Below are 23,641 nucleotides of genomic sequence, written 5' to 3' on the forward strand. Positions count from 1 at the left end.
GTGTTTTTATGGTTATGAACTGATACCCATGTATGTATTTATTTATCTTTATTATAATATTTTTCTTAGCAGGTGCACACGTTATGATCCTGTCTAGATATTGCTACTTGCTCCAAAAGAGGAATAGTGACTAGGAAAAGAAAAAGGCAATAGTAATTTGTAGTTTAGCTATTGACCCATGTTTCTAGGTTTTATCTGTGTAAGATGGTTAGATTTTTCTAATAACTAAAGACTCCAAAGTTAATACTTAACTGAGATCAAGATAAGGGTTAGTAAGGTGACATCCTGAGACTCAAAATTTAAAGGGTGAAATCTTTCTGCTTATCCAAAAAATTATTAAATGTACATAATTTATCGATTATGCATGCAAAGTATCACGTTAGTTCAACAAAGAACGTTAATACTATGAAGTTGAAAAGCTGGGGGAACATAATTGTAGTGTTCACCTACGATTGATTACAATCAAAATTAATAAAGTTACTTGTTCGAGATTACTACACAAAACCCCCATTTACTTTTCATGTTCTTCCCATTGACTACAACTACTAGAGCCATGATTCCACATGTTTCCTTGGGATTTCACCCCAACATTTTTTGGGTTACTATATTTTTATAGCAACCGTATCATATTCTAAGAAGAGGTATAGTTTGGGCATCATCAAAATTTTAGCATTGTTGTCGGGGAACATAATGTTAATTTGTGATTTAAAGTTGTTGCAGTTTTTAGGTTTTTCTTTTTTCTTGTTCTTAGTTGGGCATACGCCTGTGTATACCTAGCACACAGAGTAGAGGCAATACCTTACTCCAATTATATCCTAATCCAGAGAAAATCCTACAAGCACCTAGTAGGATGTTAGAGCAGAAAAGAGTTGATAATCCTAAAGGGTTTCATGATGTTGTACCTCTCTCTCCTCCCGAAGGAGTACATGATATTGTTGATCGTTAAACTAGTGAGCTATTATCTCAAACTAAAATCAAGGAAAGGGCAATGGAAGAACTTCAGAGGGTAGATAGGGAGGCAGAACTAGATTAGCAAAGACAAGCAGCAGACTGCCAAGTAGCACTCAGTGGAGACCAGAACAGATCTAGAGGTACCCGTGTTTACGTTATCCTAGAAAACCAGTACGTGCAACCATATATAGATGCTGAAGAAGATCTAGGATACATTAAGCCAATAGTTACAAGATCTATTCTTTCTCTTCTTTTACCCCAGTCGTCAAGTTTGACATCATGAGCGCAATGTTCAAACTTCTAAATCTCAAGGGTGTGTTTGTAGGTTTGCCTATAGATAATGCAAACTTGCACCTTACAAATTTCCTTGGGATTTATAGCTCGTCTAACATTCTAGAATACTATGGCTATTACACTTATCACTTATAGGAGAAGAGTCTTTATGGTTGGGGAAACTGTAAGAGGCTCTATCACTACATAGAACAAGTTGTGTAGGCAATTCTTGAATTGGTTCTTTCTCCTGTCTAAGATGTTGTTGCTTAAGGATGAGATCTATAATTTCAGGAAGCTGCATTCAAAATATATGTATGAGGCATGGTTCAGGTTCAAGATGAAGCTGAGTATGGTGCCAAACCATCAGTTATCAGGGACGACCTTATCGGAAATATTCTACAGATCCTTGACCATCAACTCTAGAACCATGGTAGAAACCATCTCTGGAGGAGATTTTATGAGAATACACTGGGAGGTATCTTTAGAGATGTTAGATCAAATATTACTCACCAACTAAGGGTGGAAAACTTGGAAGGATAAGAAGGGATCTAGCACATCTGCTATTGGTGCCTTTTACAACTAGAGAGCAGTTGATGATTCATTAGCACAAGAAATTGTCTTGCTAAGGACTGATCTAGGGGTACTATAAAAAATGCTTGTAACAGCAAATCCCAAGAAAGTAAATAAAGTAGCAGTATAGAGGTCAGCTTTTGAGGCATACGAGTTAGAATTGGAAGATGAAGCAAATTATTTAGATCATCAGATAGTGGGTTTTCAAGCCCAAAGAAAGGGACCTGAGGTTGGAACTACTAAGATAGATATAGGGACCGTAGCAAAGAGAAAGATAGTGACTAGAGGGAAAATGATGAATATAGAGAGAAGGAAGATAGGTACATTTTACTTAGCAGATGAGATATAGAATATAGAATGGAAGAGATGCTGGCTAAGCTAGTAAAGGGTAAAGAAAATCAAGAGATAAACTTTAAGAAGATTAAGCCAATATTTTATGATTAAACCAAAAGGTCGAGTCATATACTACTGCTATCAAGCAGTTCGAGCACCAGTTTGGGCAGATGTTAGCAACTCTGAACCAGAGGCAGCCAAGTACCCTTCCAAGAAAAACTATGTAAAATCCACTAAATGATGGTCATGTACTTTCTATTACCACATGGACTGATATAGCTACTATAGATCCCACGTGACCTGCTATAGAAGTTGATGCTGATGGGACACTTATTGTTGAGTCAAAAAAGGTAACAGGTGATGAAGGTAAAGCAGCTGAACACAAGGGTAAGGGTCCGATCGTGGAGCCAAAAGTTAGACAAATTCCGTGACCATCCCTACCTTTTACTCAGTGATTAAAGTAACAAAAAGTGGAAGGTAAGTTCAAGCGATTCATTAAGATGCTAAAATAATTAATCTTTAAAATACCAATTCTTGAGGCATTGAAGCAAATACTTGGATATGCCAAGTTCATGAAACAATTTTCACAAGGAAAAAAGGAACGAAAATTAAGGATGTTGATGTTGTCCACCACAGTAGTGGAGTCATGACTAAGTCCTTGGCACAAAAAAAGGGGGACCTCGGAGCATTCACTATTCCATATACTATTGGGTCATCCTGATTTGCTTGAGCCTTGTATGACTTAGATACAAATATTAATTTTATGTCGCTAGTAATATTTAAGTAGTTGAGCTTGAATCCTCTAGAACCGACTTCAATGCAACTGTTGATGGCTGACCGACAGTGAAAAAACATGTGGGAATTTTATTTGATGTGATCGTGAGAATGGATAAATTCATCTTTCTAGCTGACTTTATCATCCTTGACTTTGAGGTTGACACTTAAATGACCATTATATTGAGAAGACCATTTATGGCCACGGGTAAAACTATGGTTGATATGGAGAAAGGTGAGCTAAAATCTAGAGTCAACGGTGAGGTGGCTATATTCAATATCCAAAAGTCAATAAAGCAGCTAACTTAAATGAGGGTAGTATTGGTGATTGATTATATTGATGACCCTGGAGGATACTCCTATGTCTATCTTGATGAATTCTGAGTATTCAAGCTACCTGCGTCGTCCTACGACATTAAATTAAGTGTTGCATAGGAGGCAACCCTTGGGATTGTTAGTAAATTATGAGTAATCAACACATCCATGTTGTGCCACAACTTTAAATTAAGCACTAAGTGGGAGGAAACTCACTATATTTAGTGTTCATGCTTCTGTTGTGTTTTCTTTTTGTAGGTTTTTAGTTCTTTGACTTACCTAGAATATGGTAAAAATTACTACATTCATCAATTTCCAGGTAAGGGGGCTGTGTGATCAACCCATCATGGTTACAAGTCCCACAAGTTAAGTTGAGTATTAAGTTTAAAAGTTTAAATTTTGAGGATGAAAAATAGAAAGTTACGGACTTTGGCATCTAATCATACTTTTGAGACCTCAAATGTAGGTTGCGGGCATCACAAGTAGTTGAAAAAATATCAAAACACTAAGTTTGGATAGTCGGAAAGCGGTACAAATTCTATGGCCTGGCATTTGGCCCTTGCACTTGCTAGTCATGCCTGACCATAGGTTGCAGGTGCAGGTGGATATCGCAGGTAGGTCATAAGTAGGACCAATTTTTAATTCGAATTTTGAGCCTACCAACGCATATATATGACCTAAAATATCCCCCGCCTATATTTAAACAACCTTAACCTTATTCTAACTCATTCAAATCCTTAAAACTTTACCTTCCTCTTTGAATTCAAACTTTTCTCTTAAAACACAAACTAAACCCAAACTTACGTAGAGGCTAAATTGAAACTTATTTTAAATATCAACTTGTTGCAACACAGTAAAAATAAGTTTCAACTGTGGTTTTACATGAATTCTTTATTGTTCACTTTCGATTCTTCATAAAAGAGGTAACTTTCTAGGCTCCTAATGGTTATTTATTGATCTATTTGTTGTTTAAACAATTTGATATGTGTATTACATTTCAAAATATATATAATCTATCATTCTTGTATGTAGGAGCCTTGAAGTAGCCTAAAGTCTTAATGTAGGGCCTTTTTTTGCAGTAAAATCTAAAGTTAGGCCCCAACTGGAAGTTTAACTTAAATGAATAGAGTAATACACCTAGTTGAGTGTGTTTTTTTTCTTTGAGATTTAGGATTTAGAATCGGTGTGTGTACATTGGACTTTTAGGGATTTCAAATAGGTTATAGGGGTGTGAAAATTGAGGAAAAATTCAAACTTTTTAAAATTTTGAGATTTTCTTCAACTTTTGTAATACCTCAATCTTGTTGAAAACTAATGACTACTCTTTTAAGTATATATGGCACAAAAATCTAAGGAAAATAAGGCTAAGACCTTGGGAGATGTGACAAATCCGCTGAGCCTAGTGGTTTGGTGAAGGAGTACCTAATTTCGCTAAGTATAAAAGTTGCAGCTGCGCTGACACGCAGAGTTACTAGAGGATAGACGCGCTAGGCTATTGAGGTAGCTGCGGCCCAGCTAAGGATAAAGTCAGCACGAGTGTTAACCCCACACACTCTACCACCTTATGATGATGAGGAGACAGAGTCTGAGTATTCCATAAGTTGCTGCTCAGGACCTCTAGTCAGAGGAAGGGTCACAGGATTCATCCAAAGATGTAGAGTAGGAGGAGCCATCAGTGGTATCTCAGTCTGAGTAGGGTACCACTACTCATGTACAGTAAACAGATGTACCACAGTTTGGGGAGGTTATAGAGAAGGCTACCCATGATGCATCAGTACAGCAGGAGTAGATTCCATTACACACACATGCCTTAGATGCACCTCCTTAGAAAGGACATCTAAGGTAGTGTATGAAATGGAGGCGATAGTCATATTTAGGAGGCAGGAAGGCCTACGATATCCATTTATGAGGAATGTTTGATCGATCTATTGGGGCCGGGTCGAGTACCATTGTTTTAGGCAACATTTAATCAATATTAGTTAGAGTAGATGAGTAGACCACTCGGTTCTTACAGCCCGGCTATGGTATGGGAATTTTATGCATTCTACCAAGCTATCATAGTTCTTTCAATCCATAGGTTCAGATGCATAAGCTCGCAATCATCCCTAGAAGTTACAAATTTTTAGCAGTCAGAGTTAGTGGTGAGTTCTCATAGTTTGAGGAGATGGTTATTATTTCAGCAATTTAGTTTAATTTCAGTAGCGGAGTTAGTTGTGGACTTGTCTTATCAACTCCACATTTTAGACAATTTTTAGGCTTTTCAGGCTTGAGTATTTTCAGACAGATGTTTCACTTTTGGTATTGTTATACCGTATTTAGTTTTATTTTAGTATTGAACCTTATGTCACGTTTTTCACCTAATTTCTGCATATTATAGTATTATCATTCAATTTATGTAGCAGGTACCAGTCATGGGTTAGCTTCTAGTCTTTCGAGACTATGAGCACCGTGTAGCGTCCAGTTACACTTATATCTTAGATTCATTTTCCTTGACTCTTCTCGAGATCACAAAAAATCTCAAGATCACTACTTCTTTCACGCCAAAAAAACACTTTTCAAGATTAGCATACCTTTTCTTTTCTGGGCACTTCAAACACATTTTCAAATATAAAATATGTTCTTTAAGGGATTTTCTATAAACTAGCACATCATAAAAGTATACCATAGAAGACTTCTCTATAATGATTTCATCACATTGTTTGTTAAACACATAATGGTACTAAGAGTGTTGGTGAGGCCAAAAAGAATGAACATTAATTCATATAGACCAAACTTGGTATTGAATACGTTCTTCCACTCACCAACCGGTTGCATCCAGATTTGGTGGTACCTGCTCCTAAGATTTGTCTTAGAAAAATCACAATAACCATTTAACACATCAAACATATTATCTAAATAGGAATAGGGTGGCGATACATTACCATTATTTTATTGATTGCTCGGTAATCAACACACATGTGCTATGTCCTATCCATTTAACACATCAAGCATATTATCTAAATAGAAATAGGGTGGCGATACATTACCATTATTTTATTGATGGTTTGGCAATCAACACACATGTGCTATGTCTTATCTTTGTTTGGCACAAGAAACACTAGGACCACATATTGAATCATACTTTTTTGGTGTATTCTTTGTTGAGGAGTTCCTTAACTTGACTTTGGAGCTCTTTAGTATCTATTGGATTACTTCTATAGGCCAATTTATTGGTAAATTGAGAACCCTATCCAAAATCAATTTGATGCTCAATTACTCAAAGTAGGGGTAATCCTTGGGGAAGCTCCTTTGGGAATACATCATCAAATTTCTAAAAAAAAAAAGATAAATAGAATGGGGAATAAGAGAAGTAGAGTGTTTTGTATGAAAAACATGGGCTAGGAGAAGAATGGGTGTTTTGTTATAATGCCCCATTAAAAGATCTTTGTTCGTAGCCAACATTACTAAGGGACTCTTCCCTTTCAACCTGATATCCTCCTCTTATTTGTTCTTCTCCTTGGTTTGGTTATCTTTCTCACCTTTCTCTTTCAATTCTCTCATGTTTTGGTAAGCTACATTAACTTAAGTAGGTGAAAGTGTATGGAGAGTGAATTTCCAACCATTTAACTCAAAAAAATACTGATTGGTCCTCCCATCATGCTTAGGATTGGAAGGCCAACTCTATTATTGTAAAGGTCTACAAAGAGAAGACTAAATTTCCTTGACCCAAGTTGTCTCCTTAAAGATATGCTACCTTAGTAGACCTATATCAAGCCTATGCTAAGCTTTAAAGGGATATAGACATAGAAAAGAAGAAGCACTGCTCTTCAGACCATATGCTAGTGAGGATGCGGAAGGTAGTATAGGTGATGCTCAAATTTGCCTCCCCAACTAAGAAACTCCAAAATATTACAAAGAAGGGTGTTGAGAAGTTCTTTTTCCTCACTGGTATGGAGAAGAAGGGTTCAAATTCCTCGATCCTCAGAGATAATGTCACAAGCTAGATGTTCCCTTCTTATTATTGTTATTTTTGGATTTGGGTTGCCCTTATCTAGGGCATGTAATGAACAATTTCTTTCTTTTATTTTTCTTAGCATTTTTAGGACACTCATTTCTACCATATTTAATAATATTTGTTTTAGCTTATATTGCATGTCAAAATTGGTTTTATCTTTGATTATAAATAATACAGGGTTGTTTTGCAAAAATTGCAAAATTGTAAAAATAGTGGAACCTTTGGAAGTGCACTGCCTGGAGCAACCGTTGTGGTGAAAGTTCATCTACATCATTTACCTCCACTGGTTCCACTTTTTCCCTTTTCTGCCACAACTCAAGAACCAAGGTAAGGCTTCTAGAACGAAGCCGAACCACAAATATACCATGTTAGTAGAAAAATACATGACAAAGATACCATAAATCTTCAAGAATTTAGCGTCACAGTGTAAGAACCAACTAAGTATATATCAAAATCAAAATATCTAACTAATAGTCCAAAAGAAACATAATTTGTCTCTAAATACAAAATCAATACATATACTAAATAAGAGGAGGTAGTAGATCAACTCTGAAAGTATAGACCAATCGATACATCGTAAATACTATGAGCACTGGTCAAATCATCTATCATGTAGTGCACTCGTATCTAGATCTACATAAAAAGGGTGAACTAGGGGTGATCCACTTATAGTCAATAGGTATCATAGGGCGAGTAAGATAAGTAGAAACTAAAGTATATAAATGTACCCACTATGGGCACGTTACCCACAATCAAAAAATATTCCAAAAGGTAGACCACACCATCTCTATTAATAGTTGTAAGATATAAAAATATTCCAAATACAAATAAAAGAAAGAAAACACACATAGATAGACATCAAATGAAGCATGAACATACAACACAAAATAAACACAATGGATGAAATTCAATGAAGATGATAATGATGATGATGATGATAAAGATGTGACATGTTGAGGGTTTTGCAAAACCACCAATACCAATCCAATATCCATAACTCCTATCCTGCATATACATCAGCAGAGGTTTGTTTTAAGAGTCACACTTTCTACCAGAAAAACCACTATTTCTATTTCCATAGTGGTAACGATGTTTCATAAATGTATATGATATGAAGATGTAATGCTCACAATCAACCAAAATGTGGATTTCCCCAATCCAACCAATATACCAAGTACGTGATCCAAACACACTCTATAAGCCAACTATACATAATCCACTATAATTCATGTACCAATAGAGTAAGATATACAATAATTTTCCATTTAATCATATGTAATTTCAAATATAGACAGTTTTCATCAAAAAGAACAACCAATTACTTAAACACTAAGCCAATATTATCATATAAGACCCCACATGGTCACACATAGAAAATAATGTCTCAATTCTACATAATAACAACAATATACGCCCCCACATGCACAAAATAGTAATAATAATATTTCATGATTGGTTACCATTGCCATAAAAATTTTTTTGCCTTTATTAATTACCCAGTCTAATCTGAATAAAGTTAAGCCATAACCTACCTTAAATATAGAAATTCGGGTTTGAAAGCCTCCAATAACATAGCCTTCCCCTCATGTATGGATTTAAAATGTACTAAAACATAAGAATATCAATTCTACACATCAAGAGAAAGCCAACGACTCCCATATTTGGTACATTAAAGTTGGAGCTTTTTGCGTCAATTTTTACAGGCAAGTGTACATGGCCGTACAATCAATACAGGATGCAAGTCTAGATATCATACCCATAAGGATTTGATGAATTGAAGTTCTAATTTGAATTCTTATTTGAGCTATTCAGTAGGTGACTAATAATAAAGAGTGATATGTATGTTTTGAATGTAAATAAAAAACAATTTTAAGAAAGTCATAAATTGGTTTTGTTTTAATTTATATTTGAGAAAAGATCTGGGGTTATGGTTTTTTGACAATCCAGTTGTGGTATACAATCAATTATCTAATTTGATTTCCTGAGTTACTAGTTGCAGGTTAATTGCAGCTACATTAAGCATTTTTCCAACGACTCTAAATCTAATAGATTTTTCCTAATGCCTATATTTCTATGGTCATTGGTTAATAGTGAAGTACATAAAGAAATCTTTTGTATCAACTAATCTAGTTTATATAATATATTTCTATCCTCAGTGATGAATCGATTCTCTTTCCCTATAAGGCAAACAAATTAGTGCTATTTCCCCTTTTTACACTTCTCTTTATCTTTTATTAAGTCCAAGAAACAATCCCTAAATAATATTCACAACGTGATCAGCTAAACGAATAATTGAAAGCAAGAAGAAATAAATAACTCAAATAAATGGAAAACAAAATAGATAATATGATTTTCAAGCCACAACTTTCATGTTCAACAACAATCCTTGAAATTAAGAGGTTTAGCTACTCGTGAATCTATTTGGAAGAAGTGATTTCATGAGTTTACAAGGCAAAAATTTAAAATTAACTAAAAGAAATAAATTAAACCATTTTCTTGAGCTTTTCCATATCCTTTTCCTTCCCCAAAACAGTTCTTCCCTATGAAAAATGTGTAAAGGGGGTTTATATTGAGTTTTGAAACCCTTAGAATGTCAAAAACTAATATTAATCGGGTTAGGATGAGTTTTATTCCCATTAACAACCCAAAAGCAGAGCTATGGGAAAAATAACAACGAAATATTTAGACCAATGGCTAAACTTGCGCCACTCCTTTCTTTTGGTGACTGGCACAAGACTTCCTAAAAACAACATAAATTAATACCACTACCTGCTTTGAAAAAGTGGTGCAAAGAACAATAATTTTGTCCTTCCACTCTCATTTTGCTATGCGTTTCAACATCTATTCTTCCTTGGTTTTATTTGGTTACTTGATGCTCTTTTTCTTCTTTTTAAGTTCCAACTACCTCAATAAACTCCTATTTAGGTGTAATACTCTAGGTTTTGGACCCTAGAATATTTTTGAGTTTTGAGCTCACTATTGTAAGACCCTGTCAAATTCTAAGCTTAACTCAGTCCGTTAAAGCTTGAAAAGAGGTCCTAGACTTAGAAATTTTAGCTAAGTGGTTATACTTAGAAGTATTTTAACCTTCATAAGTTGGCAATCCTATTTTATGACCCTTATGACCTTAAAATATCAATTTTTTGGTTGATTCATGATTAGGAATGTCAGTAGGTCACTTTGGGTGAGTTTTGGATTTTTTGAACCTTGTTTGAACTATGTTTGGGTGACCAAAATAGTTGGTCGATGCAATCTCAACGTGTCACATCGCCTATTGCATCGACAGATAATTCCCCTCTGATTTTAGTGTAATTCTAGTGAACAAATACAAACTCAACATGATGCATTGGTTATTATATTGATGCCATCAACGCGACGCACCAGCCTGTGCATCATGGGACACATTTTTAGTCATTAAAAGCCCGCATTTAGAGGGGTAATTTGGTTATTTTTTACCCGTATTGAGCCCCATAAAGACAATGAGATTAATTCATTCTTACGGCTAAAACACTTATTATTCTCAAAACTACTCAAGAAACAAAACCCTAGGGCTTTCAATCCAAGATTCAAGCTTCAAAAAAATCTCCACAACTTTCAGAGAATTAACAACCAAGGTATGTTAGGTGTTCATCCAAGGGTTTCCTTCCACCCTTGGAGTTCAAGAACTTCTTTTTAAACTTCTTATTTATTGAATTTATTAATTCTATGTTGGGCTAGAACGTATTCGTGATTATGATGTTAATTGGGTTTCTAACTCATGATTTATTACAAGATTCATATAAATTTATTGGACATATGTGTAGTATTATGTAAATTCATGTTAAATCCCTTGAATTTGTAAGTTGGGATTGGAAATCATGATGCCTACATGTTTATTAGTATTATGTTCATAGATTATGTTCCTCAAGTATTTGATAAATCGCTCATGTGGATTAAATAGGGAAATCATGACATGCTAGCATATGTACAAGCTTATATCTTACAAGTGTTTGATAAAATGTCTCTATGAATAAGTTATGAACATTGTAATGCTTTTCAAGATCATGCTATGCTTTACTTTTCATGTTATCGAGTTCTGGGGGTATCTAATACCCAATAATCTAGCTATTTACCTAGAATTACAGTAGCTTCTAAATAGTCTTAGTAATGTCATGTACAGTAGCATTTAGTTAGTACATAACTCAGTATATCCAGTCAATAAATAGTACTCAAAACACTCAATCAGTTACAGTACTCAGTGAACTCAGTCTAGTTTAGTCAGTTAACACAATTAGTAATAGTTTAGTCTAGCTTAGAACCGTTTAGAAATTTGTTCAGTATTTATTCAGTTAGGAGTAGGATTCAGCATGGAGTGAATAGAAGGATGGGAACTCACCTATCAGTAGAGAGTGTGATCTTTAGAAGTAGTTCTAGCATTCCATAACTACGTAGCCAGCATAGGTTAGGACATCAATTGGCCAGTTAAGGGTTGATGAGGTGTTCAACCTACCAGTTGAGGGTACTACTGTTATCATTGAGAGCACTTACCAGAAGAGGGTGACTCAGCACTTGTCTTTACCCATGGCATGGTACTTACAAGCTTCCACCTGAGGTTATAGGTTAGACCCCAATCAGTTTAGAGAGGGGCATGTTGGTTTAATGATTACCTCCCATAATTTTAGTTTCAATCTCAGTATAGAACTCAGTTCAGTTCTACAGAATCAGGACTTTCAGACACATTCACCCAGCTTAGTATAGAACTTAGTTCAGTGCTATAGAATTTGGACTGTCTGAAATAGTCACCCAACTATCAGTAATGCAGTTATCAATAAATTCAGATATCAGTCATTCAGTTATCAGAATTCAGTATCTAGTGTCACTATGATCTTAGACACAGCGTATGTAGATATGTGCATAGTATCTTATAAATAGTGTTTCATTAGTTTTAGTTATACATGTACTCTCATTTAGTTGTATTCATGATATTCAGTCAATTATTGTTCATGAATTTGAACCCTTGCATATCAGCCTACCTCATTTAGCATTCCAATATATTTAAAATACTGAAGCATACCTTTTCTTTTGATCTATGATGTTTTATATCATAGGTTCATACGAGTAGGCTCCTGACCCAACATAGCAGCCTAAACTATCAGCAGCAAACCTAGTGATGAGTCCTCATAGTTTGAGGACAAAGTTATCATATCATTTCATTATTTCAGTGTTCAATTTATTTCAGTAGTTGAAGTTAGTTGGGGACTTATCACATAAACTCCATATTCAAATAGATACATGCTTTTAGATAAGACTTTTAGAAAGTATTCAGTTATACAGATTATTATTTCAGTCGGTATTCTTTATTATGATTTTAGGTTTTGAACCTTATGGCATTTCAGCCTATTTTTCCATATTTATTATAGTATTGTTACTCAGTACTCACAACAGGTATAAGTCATGGGTTAGCTTATAGTCCTTCAGGGTTATAAGCACTGTGTGGCATCCAGGGTATAGACTCGAGGCATTACAACTATCCAAGGTACGACTTAGGTAACGAGTTATGAAGAATCCTCATGAGTTGAAGGGCGCTAGACATTTCATAATAGTTGGTTGCATAAAGTTTCTGTACTGAGTATGATTAAGACCATACTCGTCATCATGATATATTATGAGTCGTAAGGCATCCGAACTCATGGTCTCAATAGTGTAGTGGCCCATGGTTTTGTTGTGACTACGACTCGTAGGGTCAGGTCATAAGTCATAGGGTGTGACTCATTACCAAATAGATAAAAATACCCTAAGTCTCTTCCTAGACCACGAGTAGTGGTGACAACTTATAATGACTCATTACAAATCATGAGGTGGCCCATAACGACAAAAGATAATTTTCTAGTGTTTTTATTAGGGGAATTTTCGTCATTTTTTACTTCCCCAATTAAAAACCATGTCCATAAAAAATGATTAGGGTCTCATTATCATCCCAAGATACATCAAATACACTCCTCATCTCTCTCAAATTCTTACGCAAGAATAATTAGGGTTTTTTAAGGATTCGGTCATTTATGGCTCAAAGGGTGATTTGTTCTTTGAAATTCTTAGTGTTTCAGGCATGTATATCTTTCCCTAAACTTGTATATTATTATGGAATGAAATATCTTGATACTCCCATGGTTTTTATGTTTTGTTTTGAAAGTTAGGTTGAGGGTTTTAGAAGATGTTTTGTCTAAATGATATTCCTATGATTTACTAGTATTATTTATGCTTTATGGATAGTTTTTGAAACCCATTGGTGAGCATGGGCATGGATAAAAGGAAGGGGGTCATGGATTCCCCTAAATAAATAGATTTTATGTTTCAAATTGGTAATAACCTCAACCCACTTGCATAATTGGCTTTTAAACAAGGATGCTTATATGGTTTGACCACTTTCCTAAACTAATGCATTGCATAAAAGGTTAAAGCACTATAAATGGTTTTCACAGACCCTAGTGTCCATGATATGATTTTAATTAAAGATTGGGGGTCGTGGATTCACCTAAGTTGATGGATAATGGAGTTTGGGAGTCGTTTATTCCCCAAGATGATGGCATAATGAAATTGCTTGCAAACTATAATTGGTATGATTATACCATGTGGTAATTCCTTAATTAATGACTCCTTGATTAAATGGATGGGTTATCTGCAAATGATTTAAATTGGGCTTAAATGGGGTTTTGTAGCTCATTGTGAAGGTGGAGGTCTCGAGGGGACCAATACTGAAAACTATGTTTATTAATGTAGGGGTCTCGATAATTACATGCATAGATCACAATTTATATATTTGTATCCAAAATGACATAGGTTTGTGAATTCCCTAGCCTTCCTTTGATATCCATGGTTCATGTGACTATACGCACTAGGGCCTTTTCGGTGGGGGAAGACAAACACATATAGCCCGTGGATGCTTTTAAAAAAGAAGAGATACATAATCTAGATTAATTATTTTAAATCTCAAGATAATTCTTGTTCCCTATCTTGACATCTTATAAATTTATGTAAATTCATGTATATGAACGTGCACATTGAAATTAATTTAGATAGTTTGACACGGCATTATTATTTTAGCCTTTATCCCTAATTTACATACTAGCGCTCACCCATCAAACTATCGTAGTATGCTATATTATTTCATACTGTAGGGTCTGAGGATATTTTTTCTTCCTTGCACAGTGTTAGGTGATTCTGGTCTATTTGTTGTTCAGCTTGAAGTGGTGAGATTTTATTTTTCAAAAGGCCTATCATTTCAAAGTGCTATTTTAATTATCATCTTAGATTATCTTTTATGGATTCTTCTTTTGAGCTATAGTCGGGAGCATGTCCTAACTTAGGTTGATGTTTGATTTTCTTCAGAGGCTTATGTGGAAAATAGTGTGGGAATAGTTGTTGTTGACTCCCAGGAATTAATTTTTAAGTTATAAAATATATTATCATTTTATATTATCTTACATGGTATGTTTGGATTATGTTTTGGATAGCCTATATGGGTGGTCTCTAGCCCTTGGTGGGCTTGAGATACCCTTCATGACTAGGCCCAGGATCAGGTTGTGAAATGCTTGATGTAGGTTCAGTGTTTATGGGAGTCCACACAACCACTGATTTGAGTCTTTTTTATGTGTGTATCGCATCACACTTATAAGAGGGAGGCTACAAGGCATTTAGGAATGTTTCCCTTTTCTTGTGTTCTATTTCGAGCTATAAAGTTTGGTGTCGTAAAATTCCTCTAACTCCTAGTTTTCTCGCATTTCAAATCATGCTTCCTCAAAAAAATAATATATTCATAGGAACTCTTATAGAACTTCTGCCCCACCTGAGGAAAATATGGAGGGGACTCACCCCGTCTATGAAGTGCAGACCCAATCTAGGGTCCTTGCTCTCAATTGTGCTGCTCCACCTAAGGTTCCACTGATGCTAATTGATCTTTGTCCGATTGGTGATACTTATGCCCAATCAATACAAAGAAACATCTCTAATGTAGAGTTTCATTATTCTATTCATCTATTTTCTCAGTTAGTGACATCTTAGTCTCACCAATCTGATTGTATAGGTTTTGTCACTCTTTATTTTTAGGTAACCCGAGTTAGGTAATTTATGAGGTTGACTTCCCCAACCTTTACTGGTTCTAATATTGAGGAGAATCCTCAAGGTTTTATAGATGAGATAGAGAAAATATTTTGAGTTATGTATGCTACTAATTTATAGGGTGTGGTGTTTGTTATATATCTATTAAAATATGTAGCCTATCAGTTGTATAAAGAATAGGAGTAGTCACTGGGTGATGATGCAGAGCATGCTATGTGGGAGTAGTTTTCTAGTGCCATCCTCGATCATTTCTTTCCTCAGGAGTTGAGGGAAGTAAAGGTGGAGGAGTTTGTGAATCTAAAATAATAGAGGATGAGTGTGAAGGAATATTCTTTGAAATTTTATCAGTTGTTTGCTATGTCCCAAAGTTAGAGTCTAGTATTATGAGAGCTAGGATGAGGAAGTTATCTTTAGGTTTATCTTGGGACTTGGTTTTACAGTGTAAGGACATTATGCTGAATAATGATTTGGATATTTCTAGACTTATGGTTTATATGAAACAAGTGGAGGATGAGAAGAAGGAGCAGGAAAAAGTAGGAGTGAGGTAGAATAAGAAGTTCAGGTGTTCAAGGCAGGGTGAAAGATAGAAAAGTAGTGGTAGAGATGAAGACAGTGATCTAAGGAGAAAAATTGGGGGTATTCTAACACCTATTCAATGGCTAGTTCTTCTTATTCTAAGACATCTAGTTATCATCATTTCCTAGCTAGCAGTGGCTTTAAGGAACAGTGTGCCTAGTCTTAAGGCAATGGAGCATAGTCTGCCTTACCCCATCCTCCTTGTCAGTTTTGTGGTTAGCTACATCATGGTCAGTGTAATAAGGGAAGGGATTAGTGCTATAAATATGGTCAGCTAGGGAAAATGCAACGAAACTGCCTTTCCACTAGGATTGCTACAGAAGCTAATAAAGTCCTGCTTGCTACTTCGTCAGCTCCGGTACCAAAGGGTGCTACTTTTGGTACCAGCACTGGCTAAGATCATCTTTATGTATTAGGAATTTAAGATATCTCTTGATGTTGTTACTTCTATATTAAAGCTTTTTTTTTTTCACATATACTGTTTGGTTGATGTGTGGTCTACCCTTTCTTAAATGACCCCTTATGTGGTTATGCACTTAGGTTTTGGTCTTAATTGTATTTCTAATTTTTCTTAGTGTGTACCCTGGTGGATGATTCTATTATGTCTAGGAAGGTCTATAGGGGTTGTGTAGTGTATATATTTCATAGAGAGACCTTGGAGGATTTTCTAAAACTAGATATGGTGGATTTTGATGTGATCTTGAGGATGGATTGTCTCCACTCATGCCATGCTTCTCTAGATTTTCATACTCGTAAGGTTAGTTTCCATTTTCCTAACGAGCCAGTTATAAATTGGAAGGGAGTTCCTTAGTACCTAAAGAGATATTCATCTTTTACTTTAGATCCTAGAAGTTGATTTCTAAAGTGTGTCTCTATCATTTAGTCCGGTTTACAAATTATAGCTCGGAGGGTCCTTCCTTGAAATTTGTCCCTATCGTTGATTAATTTTTCGGAGGTCTTTCCTGATGATCTTCATGGGATTTCTCACAATAGAGAAATAGATTTTGAGATTGATATTCTACCGAATTCCCGTCCTATCTCTGTTCATTCCTACAGAATTACTCCAGCAGAGTCAAATGAGATAAAGGAGCAATTAAAGGATCTTCTTGATAAAGGCTTCATTTTCCCTAGTGTTTCCCCTGGGGTGACCTAGCACTTTTTGTGTGAAATAAAGATGGGTATCTTTGGATGTGTATAGATTATCGTTAGTTGAATAAGGTGATGTTAAATAATAAGTACCCTCTTCCTAGGATCAATGATCTCTTTGACTAGATTCAGGGTGCTCGGTGCTTTTCTAAGATTGATCTTCATTCGGGGTATCACCAGTTTAAGATTAGGGAGCTGGATACCCGTAAGACTATTTTTTGTAGTCGGTATAGCCACTACTAGTTTCTAGTTATATAATTTGGATTGACTAATGCTCTGGTTGGTATTATGAATCTCATGAGCTTGGTGTTTAGGTAGTTTCTAGATATTTTTATGATAGTGTTTATTGATGACATTTTGGTGTATTCTAAGAGTGATGAGGATTATTCCAATCACCTCCAAATTGTGTTGCAGACTCTTTAAGATCAAAGGTTGTATGTAAAATTTTCAAATTATGAGTTCTAGTTGAATGTTGTAACCTTTCTCAAGTATGTTGTGTCTAGTGAGGGGATCAAGGTGGATCTACAAAAAGTCGAGGCTATTAAAAAATTGCCTAGATCCATAACCCAACTGATATTTAGAGCTTTTTAGGCTTGGCCGGGTATTATAGGAGGTTTGTGGAGAGTTTTTCTTCGATTGTTGCTCCATTGACCAAGTAGACTCCAAAAAGGTAAAGTTCTTGTAGTTTAATGATTGGGAGGCTAGCTTTGAGAAGCTGAAGAATAAATTGACTTTTGCTCCAGTGTTGACCCTACCCGAGGGTACTAATGATTTTTTATGTAATGCATCCCTTGTGGGAATGGGTTCTGTTTTGATGCAACATGATAAGGTCGTGGCTTCCACTTTTCGATAGCTTAAGGTTCATGAGAAGATTTATCCGACGCATGATTTGGAATTGTTAGCTGTGGTTTTGTCTTTTAAGATTCATCTCCATTACCTATATGTGGTTCATGTGGATATCTATTTAGATCATAAGAGCTTGTAGTACGTGTTTACTTAGATGAAGTTGAATCTTAGGTAGATACGGTGGCTTAAACTACTCACTAATTATGAAATGAGTATTTACTACCATCCAGGTAAAGATAATATGGTTATTAATACTCTTAGCAGGTTATCTATACGAAGCTTATCCTACGTGGAAGAGGAAAAATGAGGATTGTTGAAGGATATTAACTGGTTGGCTAATTTGGGAGTTTATCTATTAGATTCTGAGATAGAGGTGTGATTGTACATAAGGTGGTTAAGTTATATGTTGGTGCTGAGATCAAGGAGAAATAGGTTATGGACCCTATTTTTGCTCAGATTAAAGATGATTTTGGTCAACAAAAAATCTTCGCTTTTGAGATTGGTGGTTATGGTATCTTGCAGTATCAAGGAGATTGTGTGTTCCAGATGTTAATGGACTGCGAGATAGGATTTTGACCGAGGCTTATGAGTCAAGGTATACTGTTCATCCACATTTGATGAAGATTTACAATGATTTGAAGGAGATTTCTTGGTGTAATAATATAAAGAGTGATGTGAAAATTTATTTTGCCAAGTGTATAATTTGTCAGCATGTCAAGGTTAAGCACTTAAGGCCAGGTGGTTTGTCCAAAGAAATAGACTTTCCTGTCTGGAATTAGTAGGTAATTAATATGGATTTTATTACCGGTCTTCCTCAATCTCATAGTCAGTATGATTCTATTTGGGTCATTGTGGATAGGATGACTAAGTCTGCTCACTTTTTAAATTATTCGAGGGAGGATTATTCAAAATTATTTATTGAGGAGATAGTCAGATTGCATTATGTGCCGATGTCCATCATTTTAGATCAAAGTACGTAATTTTTATCTCATTTTTGGCGGTCATTTCAGAAAGGTTTCAGGACTAAGGTAAACCTTAGCACTACTTTCCACCATAGATAGATGGTTAGACATAATGGATTTTTTAGACTTTGAAGGATAGGCTAAGGGTCTATGTGATATATTTCAGAGGAAGTTAGGTGGATCGTTTGCTGCTCATTGAGTTTGCATTTAATAACACTTATCATTGTAGAATTCAAATGGCTCTTTTAAGGATCTTTATGTTAGGAGGTGTAGGTCTACTAATAGGTGGTTTAAAGTTGGCGATACTAGGTTGTTTGGTTATGACATGGTTCACCAAGCCATAGGTAAGGTGAAGGTAATTAAGGATACCCTTAAGAACACATAAAGTGACAAACACTCCTATGTAGATATGAGGCAAAGGGAATTGGAGTTTGAGGTTGATGATTGGGTATTCTTGAAAGTGTCTCCTATGAAGGGAGTGATGAGTTTTTGGAAGGAGGCGAAGCTCAGTCCATGTTATGCTGGTCTATAGCAGATTTTGAGGGAGTTAGGAATGTTACCTATTAGTTGGATTTGGCCATGTGTTTGTCTTCTATTCATCCAATTTTCCCTATGTCTATGTTGAAGAATTATGTGGGTGATCCTTCTTTTACTGAGCCTATTGAGGATGTTGATTTAATATCCCTTCTCTTATGAGGAAATCTCAATTGAGATTTTAGATAGGTAGGTTCATTAGTTAAGGACCAAGGACATGGCTTTGGTGAAGGTCCTTTGGAGTAATCAAAAGGTGGAAGTCAAAAAGGACATGAAGTCCAAATATCCATTATTGTTCCCCATGTTGGATGATCATAATTGAGGAATGGGTTCCCTATCAATCTTATTACTCTATGAATTTCTCTTACTTTTGTGGTTGCATTGTATTTTGTATGAGTTCCAAAGGTGCCCTAACTCATTATTCGAGGACGAATGATCCTGGGGAAGGGGGGGGGGTAATGTAATACCCTAGGTTTTGGACCCTAAAAAATTCTGAGTTTTGAGGTAACTATCAAGGGTATGACTTAGGTAATGAGTTGTAGTGTTCTAGTCATTGTTTGACTAGTAGGTTGACCAAAGTTTTTGTCCTGAGTATGATTAAGACCATACGAGTCATAAGTTGGGACTCCTAGTCTCAATATGTAATGCCCCAAATTTGGTACCCAGAATGTAACACGATTCTCATGACCCCGAAGGACCACAAGCTAACCCATAACTGATATCTATACCTGAACACAGCATAATATACTATATAAATGCGGAAATAAAGGCTGTAAGGCCATTAGGTTCAAAACTAATAAAATAATCTCTAAATAATATGTTATCACTATACCAAGACAAAACCTAAAATAAACTATCCTGAACATGATATTTCGAAAAGCCTCTAGCTGGCTGTACTGTCTGAATACGAAGTTGATGTGACATGTCCCCAATTAAATCCAACTAATGAAATAAATTAATTAATGAGATTATGAAGTGATGGTCATGCTCTCGAAGGATGAAGACTTACTGATAACTCTGATTGTTGAGACTGGAATGCTACTTATGCTCTAGATCTCATGCTTCTAAACCTATGGTATAAAACACCATAGCACAAATGCGTCAGTACATTTGAATATAACGGCATGCATGTGACGTAGGCTGAATGGAAAAGGGTTCACATGCATGAACTATACTAACTGGCTGCAAAACATGAGCATGAGAATATATGCATGAATACATAATTACTATAACTGAGTTCGTGATAACATGATTATTGAGTCTGAGTACTGATAACATGAGATGCTGATAACAATACAACTGAAAGAACTAACACTGAGCGACTGTAATTGACATTTTAGTTTCTGATGAAACTAGCTGAGTTCCGTTCTGTTCTGAGTTGACTGTATCAGACAGTCCTGAATCCCGTAGAACTATCTGAGTTCTATTACTGAGACTGAATAACTATATCTGACAGTTCTAATTCTATACTGAAACTATTTGAAGTAGTCATCTAACTGATATACCCTAAATGAAGCAATATAGCTGAGTTGGGGTCTAATTTGTAAACCCAATTAGAGAGGTGTCAATACCACGCCACTGGTAAGGATAAGCTGTGGGTGACCCTCATCTGATAGTGTCCCTAAAAGAGAATAGTGGGACCGTCATCTAGAAGTGTTTATCCACCTCATCAACCCTCATCTGAAAATGTTGATATCTCAACCTATGCTTGCTATATATTTCTAGAACGCAAGGACGGCTTCTAAGAATCACACCCTCAGTGGACAATGTGTGTTCCCATCCTTGGGCTCCCTCGGTGCTAATTACTACTCCTATCTGAATAGATACTGAACATGGATTACTGAACTGAACTGGATTCAACTAACTGAGTTTTGTTGACTGACGAAATAACACTGAGATTACGGTATTTCTGGGAATTCCTGAGTCACATGATTGACTGAGTTCTACAGACATGGCCCGACTGAGAGTATCTTGAAAACATGACACTGGCTCTAGGCACACAACTAAATTGTTGGGTACAAGTACCCCCAGGACTCGATAGCATGAAACTGACAAAGCATGACTTTATTGAATACATGACCAACATCACGATCCATATTACAATAAGTTGGAGATTTTTTGAAGTAGCAGTTCTAAAGCACAACAATGGCCACACATATATCCATAATTCACTGACTAAGGCATTTCATCAAACACTTGACATGTATGAACTTGTACGTGAATGGGTATTTCATATTATTATACTAGTATGGCACTTTTCCTTAACAGAGGTATTTAATCGAACACATAGGGAGCATGCTTTGGTTATAAAATTATCAACATGTCTAATAATAATTGATATATCAATTTGCATGTAAATTAAAAGGTTTATCATGATTATTATGCAAATCACCACATCCTAGGGACAATCATTGGAATATGTAATTTCAAACATGAATCAAAACCCCACAACATCATGAACATGAATTTCGTTTCAATTTAAATCATGAACATTCATACATAGATAAATCTTTTATTTTGAAAAGATATACTTGAGCTTCATAGGTGAAAGGGACCCATCAATCAACACATGACATACCTGTTTTGTGAGTTTCTTTAAGTTATTGGACTTGAAGACCTTGAATCTTTTAGTTTCTTGAAGAAGATTTAGATCTTGTTTCTTGGGGATTATCTTTGAGAGAAAATCCTAATTTGATGTTGTAGATGAATGATAAACTTTTGAGCCTTGATCTGATATTATTAGAGGTTAAAACAGGTGGGAAAAGACCCATATACCCTTTTAAAAAAAACTTTAAAATAACTGAACAAATATGCGATGGTGGGTGCGATGGTCCATCGCTGGGTCGATGGTCCGTCGGTCCTGACCGTCATACCTGGGCAGAATAGGGGTTCACTGCCTCTGCTGCAACGGCTTGGGTGAAAGTCCATCGCTAGCTTAATAGTCCGTCGGCCTGAGCTATCGCCCTTAGGTAGAAGGTGGTATCACTGCCTCTGCTGCGATGGTTTGGGCAGCAGTCCATTGCTAGCTGACTGTTCGTCGCCCTCATTGTCGTACCTGGGCAGTTTTGACAGCTTTCTATAAAACGGCCATAACTTTCTACCCAGATACCAGATTTGGATGAGATTGGCATTTATTGGAAAGCTAATTCAATTTCACACATGAAAAAAAGTGAAAATCATAAAATATCCACGTATATAAAAATAGATTCATCTTTCGAAGTAAGTTTCTAACATACTTTGGATGATTTCAAAAAAGTAGGAGTACGGGTTATTACAATATCTCCCCTTTGAGAACATTCATCCTCGAATAAGACTGAGTAAGAGGGGAGAAGATAAACTGACATACCTACTGAACATGAATAACTGGAACCTGATCTCATGAATGACATGACTGATAACTGAATATATCATATCAAACATGCATATATGATGCATGTGTAACTGATTCATGACTGCATGTCTGAGTGTTCTGATGAGCCAAGGTTCTCACAATGAGAATGCATGTCTAATAAATGATTATATAACTAAACTGATACATGAATACATGACTGAATAGGAAATGGTATTTAATACAAAGTTTATAATGGAATTCTGAACATAAAATGGATACCAAGTTTGTCACTGAAATCTGAACATGAAACTGAAAAAGCTTAAGGAGAACTATTACCTTGAGCTTGATTTGAGTTTACGGAGAATACATGAGGATACTTGGTCTGCATGTCTATTTCTGCTTCCCAAGTAGGTCCCTCAATGAATTGATTCCGGCAAATAACTTTGACTAGAGGGACTTCTTTGTTCCTCAGTCTACGAGTTTTATAGTCTAGGATTTTGACTAGAATCTCTTCATAAGAGAGGTTGTTCTAAATAACTATGCTCTGAATAGGGAATACCACTACTGGGTTACCTATGCACTTCTTGAGCAAAGATACATGGAAGACTAAATGAACTGAGGCTAGATCTGAAGGCGTTCGAGCTCATAAGCTACCTTGCCAAAGCGACTGAGAATTTCGAAGAAACCGATATATCAGGGACTGAGCTTTCCCTTCTTGCCAAATCTCTTCACTCCGTTTATAGGAGAGATCATTTGATAGACATAATCACCAATCTCTAACTTGAGATCCTTTCTACACACATCTGCATAAGACTTCTGTCGGCTTTAAGCAGCCTGAAGTCTTTCTCTGATCAACTGAACTTTCTCTAAGGCATCGAATACTAAGTTAGGCCCTATGACTGAGGCCTCAGTAACTTCAAACTAACCGATTGGAGATCTGCA

The sequence above is a fragment of the Capsicum annuum genome, chromosome 10, assembly GCF_002878395.1.
Source record: "Capsicum annuum cultivar UCD-10X-F1 chromosome 10, UCD10Xv1.1, whole genome shotgun sequence".
Taxonomy (NCBI): Eukaryota; Viridiplantae; Streptophyta; class Magnoliopsida; order Solanales; family Solanaceae; genus Capsicum; species Capsicum annuum.